Source organism: Sus scrofa, chromosome 13, assembly GCF_054392235.1.
Source record: "Sus scrofa isolate SSC_HxYL_T2T_F1_AM1 chromosome 13, Sscrofa_HxYL_maternal_Yorkshire_Landrace_v2.0, whole genome shotgun sequence".
Taxonomy (NCBI): domain Eukaryota; kingdom Metazoa; phylum Chordata; class Mammalia; order Artiodactyla; family Suidae; genus Sus; species Sus scrofa.
Window position 1 is genome coordinate 63,114,109 of NC_139395.1, and position 15,698 is coordinate 63,129,806.

General features: G+C 39.8%; 2 protein-coding genes across 5 annotated transcripts in view; both read right to left on the bottom strand.

Moving 5' to 3' along the window:
- LRIG1 (leucine rich repeats and immunoglobulin like domains 1) overlaps positions 1–15,698 on the bottom strand; it is a 618,703-nt gene that overhangs the window by 376,282 nt on the left and 226,723 nt on the right. The gene's annotated exons all lie outside the window — the stretch shown is intronic.
- Positions 1–15,698, bottom strand: part of SUCLG2 (succinate-CoA ligase GDP-forming subunit beta) — a 929,415-nt gene that overhangs the window by 115,446 nt on the left and 798,271 nt on the right. The window lies entirely within an intron of this gene.

A 15,698-nucleotide genomic window follows, 5' to 3' on the forward strand; every position in this document is an offset into this window, starting at 1 on the left:
CAAAGCATATGAAGAAAATAAGCTGGGAGTTCATAGGACAAGGCCAACGGTTGCATCCCTATCTTATTACTCTGCTTATGGTCAAGGTTGCTCTTTGTTACAAGTGAGGCCTGTGAAAATATCACCAAGGGTGCTGTGCATACCCCTTATCACAATGAGAAAGTCACTTGGAGTCCCTCCAAGTGGACCCATGTTCATTATCCAACAGGGGCAGAGGTGGCGGATCAACATGGAGGTGTTTTGGGTTCTATCTGGAGTCTTTCTTTTCCTGTGGGTATTTGTGTTTGGTACTTCTGGCTGGGGTGATGCTGTAGGTTTGCGAGGGTGTATGTGTTCAGCATGGGCCTCAAATCCCAACGAGCAACTTCTCTTCCTGGACTTTTGGTTTACAAGGTGTTTCTGGAGACACTCAGTGCTCAAACTCAACTGAAGTTCTAAGGGGTTTCCAAAAAAATGACTACCAAGTCCAAGAGGAGCGATGCTGTCACTGTTTCTCTGCTGGAGGTGATGGGGGGCCCTTCTTGAGCACAGGGAAGTGTCTTGGCCAGTAATAGCCTCCCCTGGGACAGACGCTCCCCTGAAGGAGGTAACCTTTGGGACATTCTTGGTGTTCAGGGTCCTGGGATTGCTGTTGCTTAGCTGGCTTCTGCAGCCTTGGTTCTCATGTCTTCATTGTGGTCTCGGGTGTGCCTTGGAGAAGTCCTGCCAATGGAACAAAGCTTATTGCCAGTCCAGACGGTGCCTCTAACAGTTTCTAGACCAAATCATTAAGAAAGCAAATCTCATTTCAGGAATTGAGGAAACTGAAACTTGCCTTTCCCAAGGCAGGAATAAAACAGGCAATTTATTATCCACCAAAAAGGCTCAGGTCAAGGAGTTCCCACTGAGGCACAACAGGGATTGGTGGCATCTTGGAAGCACTGGGATGGAGGTTCAATCCCCAGCCCGGCATAGCGGGTTAGCGATTCTGCTGCAGCGTAGGTTGCAATTGCAGCTAGGATCTGATTGCTGGCCCCAGAACTCCAGAGGCCACAGGGCGGCAAAAATGAAAAAAAAAAAGAAAGAAAAGAAAAGAAAAAAAAAAAAAAGGCCCAGGTAAGTAACACCATTTATTACCTTAGGACTCTTAAAGACCCAGGTCAAGGGAACTCTACACCCCCAAGTAACCCTGAAACCAGGTGGTTCCAGCTCTTTCAGCTCCCTTCCCAAAAATTGGTACAGCAGCTACCTGGAGGTGGCTGGAAGGAGTTGAGACTATTGGAATTTGGCCCGTGTTTGTAAATCTTTAGCAGGTGCCTATTTCAATGTTTCTTTAAAAACTAGGAAGATAATGAGGGTTATTTTAAATTATGCTATAGTCTGCAAACTTTTTGATTTCTTACTTTCCCCACAGAAAATCTTCGTTTTCCTCACTAAGGTACCTCCGTAGGTGAGCTATGGAAGGTGCCATAGCTTAAAAAAAATGTCTCATTGTTTGCATCTCTCATACTTGTCTTTCAACAGGCTGATTTGCTCTGGCTATACTTTTGGAAACTGGCAGCCTTAGGGAGGATTTTGTGACCTGTGTTATGATTTTGGCTGTGACTTTGCCAGTCCTCCCTGATTCCGGTCGAGTCAGTCCTGTTGGGTCTTGATGCTTATTCTCTTTTTGTTTACTCCACAGGGGATTTCGTCACAGGGCCTGGGGGCATGGACTGCATACAATTTCTGTATATATACGATGGAAATCGGTCTCAAAATGCATTCCAAGTATTGGGCAATCACTCTTCAACTGCCTTCCAAAATGTACTTTTATTCTACTTTTTTTTTTAACCTGCTTTCAGTGTTAGGATTTTCCTTCTTGCATATAAAAGAAGTTTGTATGTTGGACTTTTTTTTGCCTTGAATTGAAAATGATGGTGTGGAGGGCTGGAAAGTGCCTTTCTGGGGAGGTTTTCTTTCTTTCTGCAGGCTATCCTTTGTGTTGGTTTGCTGATGAAGAAGCTAGTATTAGGACCAATTTGAGAACCAACCACTCTAATTTAATGGTTGGCCTCAAACATTATAGACTTGGTGGAAAGAGTACCATAGGCTGAATCTTGGTTTAGAGACATCCCATCTGGTTATCACAAGACCTAGTGTATTTTTCTACTTGAGCTTCTTTTTTTTTTTTTTTTTTTTTTTTTGCTTTTTAGGGCTGCACCCGTGGCATATGCAGATTCACGGGCTACAGTCTAATCGGAGCTACAGCTGCTGGCCACAGCCACAGCCATAGCAACATGGGATCCGAGCCACGTCTGTGACCTACACCACAGCTCACATCAACTCTGGATCCTTAATCCACTGAGCGAGGCCAGGAGTTGAACCCACAACCTTGTGGTTCCTAGTTGGATTCATTTCTGCTGCACTACAATGGGAACTTCTATTTGAGTTTCTTCTTTATGATAAAATACAATTCTTCCTGTCCTCAAATCACAGCACCTGGAGAGGCGGGGGCACATTTCCTTTTACTCAAAGGAACTAAATAGGGGCTTTTATCATTAATCAACATCAAGTGTACTTCAGAAAGTCCCAGTTAGTATTACTGGGCTCACGAAAACCAAGTCTGGCCTAATTTCAAACCCCAAGGGATCTTGTCCCAAGGATGCTTCAGCCCATTTGGAATCCTTTCCCAGAACATCAAGCATGGCCTCAGGTGAGTCCAGTCTTAATTTCCCAAGCATGATGCAGTCATTGAGGTTGAAGTGTCCAGCATCACACTGAAGTATATGGAATGATTGGCCAGTGGGGATCTTCTGTGTAGCACAGCAAACTCTACCCAACATTCTGTGATGGTCTCTAATGGAAAAGAATCTGAAAAAAGAATTGGTGTGTGTTCATGTATGACCAAATCACTTTGTTGTAAGCAGAAATTATAATACTGTAAACCAACTATACTTCAATAAAACTTGAAAAAAATGAAAAAATCAAGTTGATTAACTCAGAAGTTTTATAACTAGAGAATTAAAGATGCATTTAAAACTAAAAAAAAAAGATTGATATTATGGATTCACATCATAGTCTTCTTTTTCCTCTTCTACTATTACTATTTCTTTTGGAAAGATTAAAATCTTATCTAGTTTTGGCAATACTAATGAGCTCAGGCTCCCTTTTCATTCCAGAGCATAATACATGAAAGTAGATTCATAGGGTGAAAATTTCTACAACATGCTACACTTCAATGTTATATTATCTCTGTGCTCAAAATTCCATAGTGCTTCCCTATTTTATGCTGAGTAAAAGCTACAGTCCTGCTAGGGGCTTCAGACCTCAAGACTCCTGGCCCCATTGTGCCTTCTAACTTTGTCTCTTGTGACTTTCTTTCCTTATTCACTCCTTGCTGTTTCTAGAGCATGCCAGTGCTTTAGCTGTTCCCTCTGCCCTAGTCGCAGGGTCCACTTCTTATCTCCTCTGTGGCTCTGCTAACAGCTCACTGTCTCAAGCAGGTGCTCTCTGACCACCCTATTTAATCCTGCCTTATGTCTCCCTAACCTTCCTCAGGAGTACTGATTGCTCTAATCTGCTTTACTTATTTTTCCAAAGCATTCAGAAATACTATATAACAATCATTTTTAATGTATTGTCTCTCCACTAGGATATTAGCTCCATAAGGGCAGCAATTTTTGTTGACTTGATTCAGGATAAATATCACATGCCTAGAATAGTACCCTGTATTAAGTACATAGAAGGTAATAAATATACTTTAATTTTTTGCTTACTTTTTTTAAAGCTCCAACATAGAAGTGAGCTCATACAGTATTTATCTTTCTCTTTCTGATTTATTTCACTTAGCATCATGTCCTCAAGGTCTATCTGTGTGGTCTCAAATGTTAAGATTTCCTTCTTTTTTAATGGCTAAATAGCTTTCCATTGTGTAGCTAGATAGATACAGATTTAGATATAGATATGATATAGACATATAAATGTATACATAAATATAAATATATACACATTTTCCTTATTCATTAATCTGGTGATGGACATTTAGGTTGCTTCCATGTCTTAGCTAAAATGCTGCAATGAACATGGGTATGCAGGTATATCTTCTACATAGTGATTTTATTTTATTTGGATGTACATACAGAATTAGAATTTCTGGATCATATGGTGGTGATATTTTTTAATGTTTTGGGGGAACCTCTATACTATTTTCCATAGTGACTGTATCAGCTATTTTTTAAAAAACTGATTCAGTTCTTTTCTTTAGTAGGTCTTTTACCCAAAAACAACCTCTATCTCCTCCAATTTTAGGAAAATTCAGAGCTCCAATGATTTTGTGCAGGTACAAATGTTGCGTGGATACAACTGCTTGGTTGAGACTAGGGCTATCCTAGTTTATAAAAAAAGAAAGGAAGGAAGAAGAAAAACCTTCTGCATTTCTCAAAAGAATGCAAAACACATAGTAAATATTATTCTTAGTTCCGTGCCAAATACCAGAGTTAGAGAGATTCTTGCATCTTAGATCACACATTTCTCTGCTCAGACTCATCCAGTGGCTTTCCATCTCACCATTAAAAACCAAGGCCTGGACAATGACAGATGTGGCAGTTTGCACTTTGTCACTTCAATTTAGCTGTCACTTTAATTTTCAGAGAATCCTCCTCTCTGAATGGTTCTTGGTCAGAGTTAGCCAAAGAGGAATTTGTGCAGGATTTAAGGCAGAAGTACAACAGTGGCCATTACTCTTTGAAGGTTTTTCCACACAAATATGGTAAAGGATAAACACAGATGAGTCTAGCAGATTCCAGGTGCTTGTCACCCTCCTCTGCTCCACGTCTAGCTCTTCCTGGCCCCTGACCCACAGCTGCCCCAGGCCCAACACCACATGTGTGTCTGTGGACACTCAGAGGTGGGGGCTTTGCATAGACTAAAGCTCTGCAGGCTCCTCTGCTCGCTCCTCTTCACAGTCCCATTCCAGCAGCTGGACACGTGCCTTGCTCCTAGGTCAGACCCCCGCTTGCCGGCTCTGGCTTATTTCCCACACTAGAGCTGGTCAGTGACTCCTTCCTGATATCCAATATCTGCTGCCAGACTGTTACCCCACCTCCCACCCCCAGCTTCTCCCATGAGTGTGAAAAACCTAATTCCTATAATAAGGCCCTTATTCCAAGATATTCACAGAGGTTGTGTTTTTCTGACTGAATTTTGGCCCTAATAGGTGGGATCCTACTTGGTGCTTCTTCTACTTAGAATGTTCTTTCTGCAGACAAGCATAGGGCTCACTTCCTTTATTTTTTCAGACCATTATTCAAATGTCATCCAGGAGTGGCATTCCTGAAATATAAAATAGTAGCTCGTCCACCTCTGCATGTTTGGCTGTCTCTGTCTCCTTTACTTTGTGCCACCTTCCTTTACAATATTTATCATCACTTGGCGTGTTAGTGTTTACTTACTTACCTGCCTTCCCATGAGGGAGTCTTGCCTAGAGTCAAACTGGGAGTCTAGGAAGTCCTTGGACAGGAAAATAATCATATCCTTACTTTTACTACCCTGTAGCTGAAATTTAACATTCCAGAGTTCCAGTTGTGGCTCAGCAGAAACAAATCTGACTAGTATCCACAAGGATGCAGGTTTGATTCCTGGCCTTGCTCAGTCATTTGGGGATCTGGCGTTGCCATGAGCTGTGGTGCAGGTCACAGACCCAGCTCAGATCCCACATGGCTGTGGCTGTGGCTGTGGCCAGCAGCTGCAGCTCCCATTTGACCCCTAGCCTGGGAACCTCCATATGCCATGGGTGCAGCCCTAAAAAGACAAAAAAAAAAAATTTCTCATTCCTTTCAGTTATGCATACAGACAGCAAACTGAGTGACATAGCAGTACCTGTGAGTGTTATCAAGAAATCACAGGTGTGTTTCCTAAGACATTACAGTTGTTGACAGGATCTTAAAATACCATTTATGAACAGTGTTTAGAAATTATAGTAGTCAATGGGCTTGCAGCTAGGTGGCATATGATTGGAGTCTTCCTGTGTAGACACGTTTATAAGATGTAGCTGGCCAGTTATAGAGCAGTTTTTTGCCTGGTGGTCATTCAGCCACCAAATGATGAAACCAGAGTTTTTTATGTTGGTGCCCCAGACATCTTAATGCATTCTAGTATTTCTTACCTTTTTTATTTTTCATTTTTAGGGCTGTGCCTGTGGCATATGGAAATTCCCAGGCTAGGGGTTTAATTGGAGCTATAGCTGCTGGCCTACGCCACAGCCACAGCAATGCCAGATCCGAGCTGCGCCTGCGATCTACACCACAGCTCACATCAACACCAAATCCTTAACCCACTGAGCAAGCCCAGGGATCAAACCCACAAACTTATGGTTCCTAGTCGGATTTGTTTCTGCTGCGTCACAACGGGAACTCCAGCTTGCTAGAAGCGTTTAAAACTGGACAATTCAAATAAGAATTCTTAAGTCTCTCTAATGTTGCATGGCCTTGTGTAACAAGAATAGGCATGTAGTCGAGGAATAAAGACCAGATAAATTCAACTACATCTGATGGCTGAGATAATTATTGAAGTGTGTTATTTTAAGTAGCTGACAGTGAAGAGTATGCAATAACAGGGGTCAAGCACAGTGCTGCAAGCTACTGAATTTCAATATAATTGCTTTTTTTTGAAATCTGGGTATTTTATTTTATACATCTGAAAGCACTCTTTTGAGAAAGGATCCATAAACTTTACCAAACTGCCACAGGATCCACAGCACAAAAAGAGGTTAAAATCCTGTATTAGAATGTATAACAACAGGGCACGGGCGCTTTCTGTTCATTTCAACTATGCTTTTCTTTTGTCCAGGAGTCTACCATTTGGCAGGATTTGATTAATTTCAAGAATAACCTAAGGCCAGATAGGATTTTGTTATTCATATCCTCTTCTCTCCTTGGTATCCACCCCCTTACTATTCCCCAGGGCCATGCTTCCCTTTATTCACTGGATGTGGCATATTCATGAAGGGAACTTCATCTCTTAGAAGTGACTGGAGACAACATTCCTAAAGATCCTGCTGAGAGGTAAGGGCTTTTCAGGACACAATGCCAAACTTAATAATAGTAAAAAAAATACCCTAACAAGAAAGATACCCCTTAATAACTTACACTTTGGGGATTTCCATATTGCTCTTTTCTCTCATGAAAGAAACATGACATTGTATTCAGAACTGGCACTTCCATTGTTTTAAGAACACCGATCATAACTATCATATGACCCAGAAATCCCACTTCTGGGCATATATCCAGACATGGACATATATTCAAAAAGATACATGCACCCCTATGTTCACTGCAGCACTACTCATAATAGCTAAGACATAGAAACAACCGAAATGTCCACTGACAGATGCATGGATTAAGAAGATGTGGTATACACACACACACACACACACACACACACACACACACACACACACACACACGGAGGAATACTACTCAGCCATAAAAAAGAATGAAAATGCCATTTACAGCAACATAGATGCAACTAGAGATGATCATACTAAGTATAGTAAGTCAGAAATAGATAAATATCATATGATATCACTTATATGTGGAATCCAAAATATGATACAAATAAACCTATCCACAAAACAGAAACAGATGCCCGGACATAAAGAACAGACTTGTCATTACCAAGAGGCAGAGGGGAAGGAGTGGGATGGACTGGGAGTTTTGGGTTAGTAGATGAAAACTATTACATTTAAAATGGATAAGCAATGAGGTTTCATAGCACAGAGAACTACATCCAGTCTCTTGGGATAGAACATGATGGAAGATAATATGAGAATGCATATATGTATAACTGGGCCACTTTGCCATACAGGACAAATTGGCAAACTCTGAAAATCAACCATACTTTAATTTTACTATTTTTTTATTTTTTAATTTTAATTTTTTCTTATTATTCAAATGAATTTATCACATCTATAGTTGTATAATGATCATAACAATCTGATTTCACAGGATTTCCATCCCACAGCCCAAGCACATCCCCCCACCCGCCAAATTGTCTCCTCTGGAGACCATAAGTTTTTCAATGTCTGTGAGTCAGCGTCTGTTCTTCAAAGAAGTTCAGTCTGTCCTTTTTTCAGATTCCACATGTCAGTGAAAGCATTTGATGTTGGTGTCTCATTGTATGGCTGACTTCACTTAGCATGATAGTTTCTAGGTCCATCCATGTTGCTAAAAATGCTGGTATTTTGTTCTTTTTAATGGCTGAGTAATATTCCATTGCATATATGGACCACATCTTCTGGATCCACTCCTCTGCCGATGGATATTTAGGTTGTTTCCATGTTTTGGCTATTGTAAATAATGCTGCAATGAACATTGGAGTACATGTGTCTTTGCGAGTCATGGTTTCCTCTGGGTAGATGCCCAGGAATGGGATTGCTGGATCAAGTGGTAGTTCTATGTTTAGTTTTCTGAGGAATCTCCATACTATTTTCCACAGTGGTTGCACCAATTTACAATCCCACCAACAGTGTACTAGGGTTCCTTTTTCTCCACACCCTCTCTAGCACTTATTGTTTATAGACTTTTTGATGATGGCCATTCTAGCTGGTGTAAGGTGGTACCTCGTGGTTTTTATTTGCATCTCTCTAATAATGAGTGATGTTGAACATCCTTTCATGTGTTTCTCAGCCATCTGTATGTCTTCTTTGGAGAATTGTCTGTTTAGATCTTCCACCCATTTTTTGATAGGCTTGTTTGTTTTTTTGGTATGGAGCTGCAGAAGGTATTTATAACTTTTGGAGATTAATTCCTTGACAGTCAATTCACTTGCAAAGATTTTCTCCCATTCTGTGGGTTGTCTTTTTGTGTTGTTTAGGGTTTCCTTTGCTGTGCAGAAACTTTGAAGTTTGATTAGATCCCATTTGTTTATTTTTGTTTTTGTTGTCAATACTCTGAGAGGTGGCTCTGAGAAGATGTTGCTGTCGTTTATGTCAGAGAGTGTTTGGCCTATGTTTCCCTCTAAGAGTTTGATAGTGTCTGGTCTTATATCTAGGTCTTTAATCCATTTGGAGTTTATTTTTGTGTCTGGTGTTAGGGAGTGTTCTAATTTCATTCTTTTCCATGTGGCTGTCCAGTTTTCCCAGCACCGCTTATTGAACAAGCTGTCCTTTCTCCATTGTATATTCTTGCCTCCTTTGTCATAGATGAGTTGGCTGTAGGTGCGTGGGTTGAATTCTGTTCCACTCATCTATATTTCTGTCTTTGTGCCAGTACCATGCGGTTTTGATGACTGTTGCTTTGTAGTATAGTCTGAAGTCAGGGAGCTTGATTCCTCCAACTCCATTTTTCTTTTTCAGGATGTCTTTGGCTATTCTGGGTCTTTTGTGCTTCCAAACAAACTTTAAAATATTTTGTTTGAGTTCTGTGAAAAATGTCCTTGGTAATTTGATAGGGATTGCATTGAATCTGTATATTGCCTTAGGTAGTATAGTCATTTTGATAATATTAACTCTTCCAATCCACAAGCATGGTATATCTTTCCATCTATTTGTGTCATCTTTGATTTCTTTTTCTTTTTTTTTTTTTTTTTTTTTTTTTTTGTCTTTTTAGCTATTTCTTGGGCCGCTCCCACGGCATATGGAGGTTCCCAGGCTAGGGGTCGAATTGGAGCTGTAGCCACCGGCCTATGCCAGAGCCACAGCAACGTGGGATCTGAGCCGTGTCTGCAACCTACACCACAGCTCACGGCAACGCCGGATCGTTAACCCATTGAGCAAGGGCAGGGACCGAACCCGCAAGCTCATGGTTCCTAGTCAGATTTGTTAACCACTGCACCACGATGGGAACTCCTCATCTTTGATTTCTTTCATCAGTGGCGTATAGTTTTCAGAGTAAAGGTCTTTTGTCTCTAGTTAGGTTTACTCCTAGGTATTTTATTCTTTTGGATGCAATGGTAAACGGGATTGCTTCCCTAATTTCTCTTTCTGATCTTTCATTGTTAGTGTATAGAAATGCTGTAGATTTCTGTGTATTGACTTTGTATCCTGCGACTGCCAATGGATGATCTCTAATAGTTTTCTGGTAGAGTCTTTAGGATTTTCTAGGTATAGTATCATGTAATCTGCAAATAGAGATAGTTTTACTTCTTCCTTTCCAGTTTGTATTCCTTTTATTTCTTTTACTCAGTGTGATAAGCCATACTTTAATTTAAAAAATAGATAATATTAAAAAAAGAATACCAACTCACTACCTCCTCTCACAAAGGTCTCAGGAATTCTGAGGTAATAGATTTTCCTCTACTGAAAACCTCTGGCACCGGAGGAAGGATCTCAGGGTCCCCAATGCTCTCTATTTGGATAAGAAACTTGTGAATACTTCCCATATTAGAGAAAAAGTCATGGGGAGAAATGCAGTTTTTAAGCACTGTGCTTCATTTCAATGAGTGCAACCAAGATACACAAATCAATTAACACAGGTACAGTGGGACAAAAGTGGAAACCCCATCCCCATCGCCACTTCATCTGGGTGCCAACTTTCTAGCGCACTTCCACACCTGCTACTTCATTTGATCTTCCCAACATCCAGAAAAGAAGGGCTGAGAAGTTCCAAACAAATCAAAAGGAACCAGTTCCTTATGGTGGGACAAAATGATAGGAAAGAGAATTTTCTAAAGAAAATTACACTAAATTTTGTTCATATCTGTTGGTCATGTTATAACATCCAGAGATTCATTAAAAAAAAAACACCTAGATTTTCTTATAAGTATTTCCAGGGTAGAAAACCAACATTCACTGATTTTCAAATTATTTCTAAGCGAAGTTCTTGTTCCTTGACAAAGAGCCCATTTGAATTTCTCAGCTAACCTAGGAGGTCAATATTAGGGGAACTGAAGGTCAGAGATGTTAGGTGGTTTTCCCAAAGTTACACCCCTTCTGTCCTTCACAAGATGCTGCTCCAGAGTTCACAGAGCTTCTCAGACTTGAGCCATTTCCTCCTATCTTTATATCACCATTATTTGCTTAGTGTTTTTCTTTCAAATGGTTGGCTTCAAGGATTAAGTACATTTTTTTAAAAAGGGAACTTTGGGAGTTCCCATTGTGGCTCAGCAGGTAAAGAATCTCACATAGTTTCTGTGAGGATGCAGATTCAATCCCTGGCCTCGATAAGTGGGTCAAGTATCTGGTGTTGCCATGGCTGTGGCATAGGTCCCACTTTCAGCTCTGATTTGACCCCTAGTTTGGGAACTTCCATATGCTGCAGGTGTGGCCATTAAAAAAGGGGGGGGACTTTGCATGCTGCTGATAATCAATAAATAGTACCACTTTCCATAGAGTAAGGATAACTGTAAAAATGAATAAATGAAAACAGGACAATTTCGGCACATTTTAGCCCACTGTGACAATCAATAACTATTCTGAGCCTGAGGCTGAATCTCCTCATTGGGTAGGGGGCAAGTGCTGAGATGTATGAAGGCCATAATTACTGCCTTAATTTGCTAGGGATGCTGCAACAAAGTATAAGCCTGGGGTTTAAACAACAGAGGCTGGAAGTGCAAGATCAAGGTTCTGGCAGATTGATGCTTTCTGAGGCCTATCTTGGCTTATGCATGGTCCTCTCCTTGTGTCTTTATCTTGACATAGTCTTCTCTCTGTACCTGTGTGTGTCCAAAAAAAGGACACTAGCCATGTTGGATTACGGTCCATTCTAATGACCTCATTTTAACTTTGTCACTTCTTTAAAGACCCTATTTCCAATTTGGTCACATTCTGAGCGTACTGTGGGTTAGGACTTAAAATTACAAATTTTGGCGACACACAAAATTCAGCCATAACAATCAGTACCAAAATGAGACATTCTCCTTGGGATAATTAAAAAAAAAAAGTGGAAACCAAAGGGAAAAGGACAGAACTCCCTCACCATGTGATGCAAAATTATTTAAGGCCATGGACAAAACCATCTAAAGTTGTCTCCTGAACCACTGGTGATACTTAATCCATGCTTCGGAAAACATATAACAGTGGGCTCTGTGATAGGATCTTTGTCACCCGACGTCAGCAAATCCTCTTGACCCAGGGTGGACATCACCTGGAATTTTTCTAAGTTCCTTTGCCTGCAGCTGGCTTATGAATCAGCCTGGGGTCCCATTAGGGTTTGCTTGGCAAGCTTTCAGGGTGGACAGGCCAGGGCACAAGGAGTTAAGTTTCCCAAGAACAGTCCTTAAATGAGGAGCTGATAAATACATACTCCTCTTTCCTTATGCTTTGTAGAACCAGTTTCAAGGGTTTTTTGGCACAGTCACTCAAAAAATCTCCAGTAAAATGGAGTGCCACTTGCCCACAACAACCACCTGCTTATTAACACACTTTGATGACCTTCCCTCCTTCTCTGTCTCATCCGCAACTCCTCCCTCGGATGTTCCCAGTAAATCACTGTCACTTAAATCTTTTTCTTAGGGTCTATGTTTAGGGGATGAAATCAAAGAGTGTATCTATGATTTCCATCTAAAGATGAATAAATAAATGAGACAAAGCAAAACGATCTACTTATTACTTCCAGATCATCAAGCCCAGTCCTGTTCTTCCTCCCAAAACAATGAGGTGAATGTGAATATAGAAGATGGCACAGAAATAGAATGACCTCTTAGACACTTGCAATGATCAAGAATTTTGAGAGTCCTAATTCAAGGCTTGATCATCCTCTTTGATGATTAAATCTCCCTCCTCACACTGGAAAATTAAAATTTGAAGTTTAACTTGGCTTTGGTAACCACATCAGTTATGCTGAGTATTTCTTTTCTTTCTGGCCTTTAGACAATTTAGGGACACAATTTGTTGACATGTTTCTTCTGCAGAACAGACTCGTTGGCAAAGGATTTTCTGATGATAAATTGAAAAGAAACCCTCCTGGCTGGAAAGGAAGAATCATCTAATTTTTCATTTTGCTTAAAACTGAGGAGGTTTGCTGATGACGTGTAGTCGGAACTTTAGAGAAGCCTGGAACTTTAGAGAATCCTAAGAACAGAATTCCATGGATACCTTGAGAACCTCAGCAGAAACTGTGTACCAAATGTACCTAGATCCACAAATAAAGCAACAAACCAGGTGGACTCGCTGAGGCTTATGATTCTCATTAAGTTTAAAAAAAAACTTGGAAATCCTAAAAAATTGGATTGTGATAATCATTGTACAACTATAAATGTAATACATTCACTGAGTAATAAAAAAACACTTTGCCAAGAGAAAAGGATAGAGAATGATATATCCAGTGCCCATTTACAGCAAAATGTTATAAAAAACAATTTGCAATAGCCCTCTTTTTCCTTTTGAAGAGATGAAACATCACAGATAGGCTTGAGACTCCTTAGTACTTCTACTCCTATTCCCCTCCTTCCCCAGATGGACTTTGTTTTTATCCTTCCCAAGTCTATTTTAGTATTTTTACTACACACATAATATCATAAACTGCAGTATTGTTTCCATAAGTGGATCATTCTGTTTGCATCATTTTACAACATGTTTTTTTCTTACTCAATATCATATTTTAGAAAATTTTCCATGTTTATGTGTCTAAACCACTCATTTTAGCTGCCATGAGACATTCCATTGTATGAATAAACCACAATTTGTTTTTCTATTTTCCAGCTGATAAACATTTAGGTTGTTTCTAATATTTTCATAGAGCAAACAATGCAATGCCTCTAAAAATATTCCTGGATATGGTTCTTTGTATATATATGCCTAGAAGTAGAAATGCTGCTTATACAATGTGTGGCTTCAACTTTATTACATGCTGTCAAATAGCTCTGTAGGGGCCAGTTTACAAGCTCACCAGCATGTTTTAAATTTTTATCTCCTCCACATTCTCCCCCATATTTGATATTAACAGATTGAACTTTTTTTAATAAACCAATTTGAGGTCTGAGTTGTATTTCATTCTGGTTTTAATTTGCATTTTCCTAATTACTACTGATGGGAAGGGGTTATTTATATATTTTTGATGCTAATCCTTTGTGGGTTTGTTTGCATTGAAAATATTTTCTCCCAGTGGGTAAGTTTCTTTGCCTCTTGTTTTTGATGTCCTTGGATGAAGAGAAGTTCTAAATTTTAATACAGTCAATTTCAGCCATCTTTTCCTTCTCAGTTAATGCTTTTTGTGTATTGTTTAGGAAAACTTTCCTTACCCTGAAGTCATTCAGACACCCTCCTACATTTAATCTGAAGGTTTTATAGTTTCATCTATATAATTAGTTCTAAATCTACCTGGAGTTGGAAGGAAGGAGAACTCTGATTTAATTTTTCTACCTGGAATTGGAAGAGAACTCTGATTTAATTTTTCCTTTATGGATACCCAAATATCCCACTACCATTTATTGAAAACACTTCATTTCCCCACTGCTCTGCATCGCTAACTTTGTCATAAATCAAGTAGGCACACGTACATGGGGATAACTCTTGATTGTATCTTCTAGAATTCTTTCATTTTTCTTTTTATCTTTTTTGTCTTTTGTCTTTTTAGGGCCGCACCCACAGCATATGGAGATTCCCAGGCTAGGAGTCGAATCAGAGCTACAGCTGCCAGCCTACGCCAGAGCCACAGCAATGCCAGATCTGAGCTGCATCTGCAACCCACACCACAGCTCATGGCAATGCTGGATCCTTAACCCACTGAGCGAGGCCAGGGATTGAACCTGCAACCTCATGGTTCCTAGTCAGATTCGTTTTCACTGTGCCACGATGGGAACGCCATATCTTCTAGAATTCTTGATTCTATATCTTCTACTCTGTTTTGTTGGTCTATCCTACTATCTGTAGACAAATTCTACAATATCTTAATTGCTATAGCTTTATAATGTTGATATACACCAGTGTAAATATTTCCTTCCATATCCTACTTTATTCTTATTCATAAATGCCTTAGCTTTTTATAGCTGTTTCCTCTTCCAGATGAATTTTAGGACCAACTTGACCAGTTCCATGAAAATCCTGCCTATTAAAATGGTAATTAAAATTTTTTAAATGTATAGATTGATTTAGGGATAACTGATTTACGACATGGAGCCTTCCTACCCCTAAACATATTCCCATTTATTTTAGTTTCATCTTCAAAGTTTTGACAATACTTTATAATTGCTTTTATATGGATGTGACTGTTCTCAGGTTCTACCCAAACAAAGGCTAACAGACTCTACCTCTCAATGAAAGGGGCACGGTTATGGATGAGTAGTACGTGGGACCAGAAATATTGCCAAGGCCATTTTTTGAAACTATACTTTGCCCCAGTCTCTCCTTGAACTACAGTAATTCAAATCCCTCTCATTAGCAAAGAAGCCTACCCTTTCCCCCGGATTCTAATTCCATTATGGCCTAAAGTTCTAGCTCACGGTCCAGGATCTTGACATATAGATCATGTTTACAAGCAACTGAGGTTCCCCAAATAGAGCTTCTAGAGACAGCTTCCATTGATCTTCAGGCTCAAGTTGCACTCAAGAAACAACTTGGCGTGCCCGCTCAATTAGGGTTCTGTGCTATTGCCTGGCAATGATTCGCCACAGCTCATGGTTACGCCCTCCAAATCTTCTTCCTTTTCATAAAAAGTGGTCTATTTTTCAGCTGAATGATCTTCTAAGTTTGCTTTCTGCATGTAAAATGTTGATTAAATCTTCCTTTCCATCCAAGCTGACATGACTCTTTTAAAAACCTTGTGGATTTCTTTTTTTTTTAATCAAAAAACTTATTTTTATTT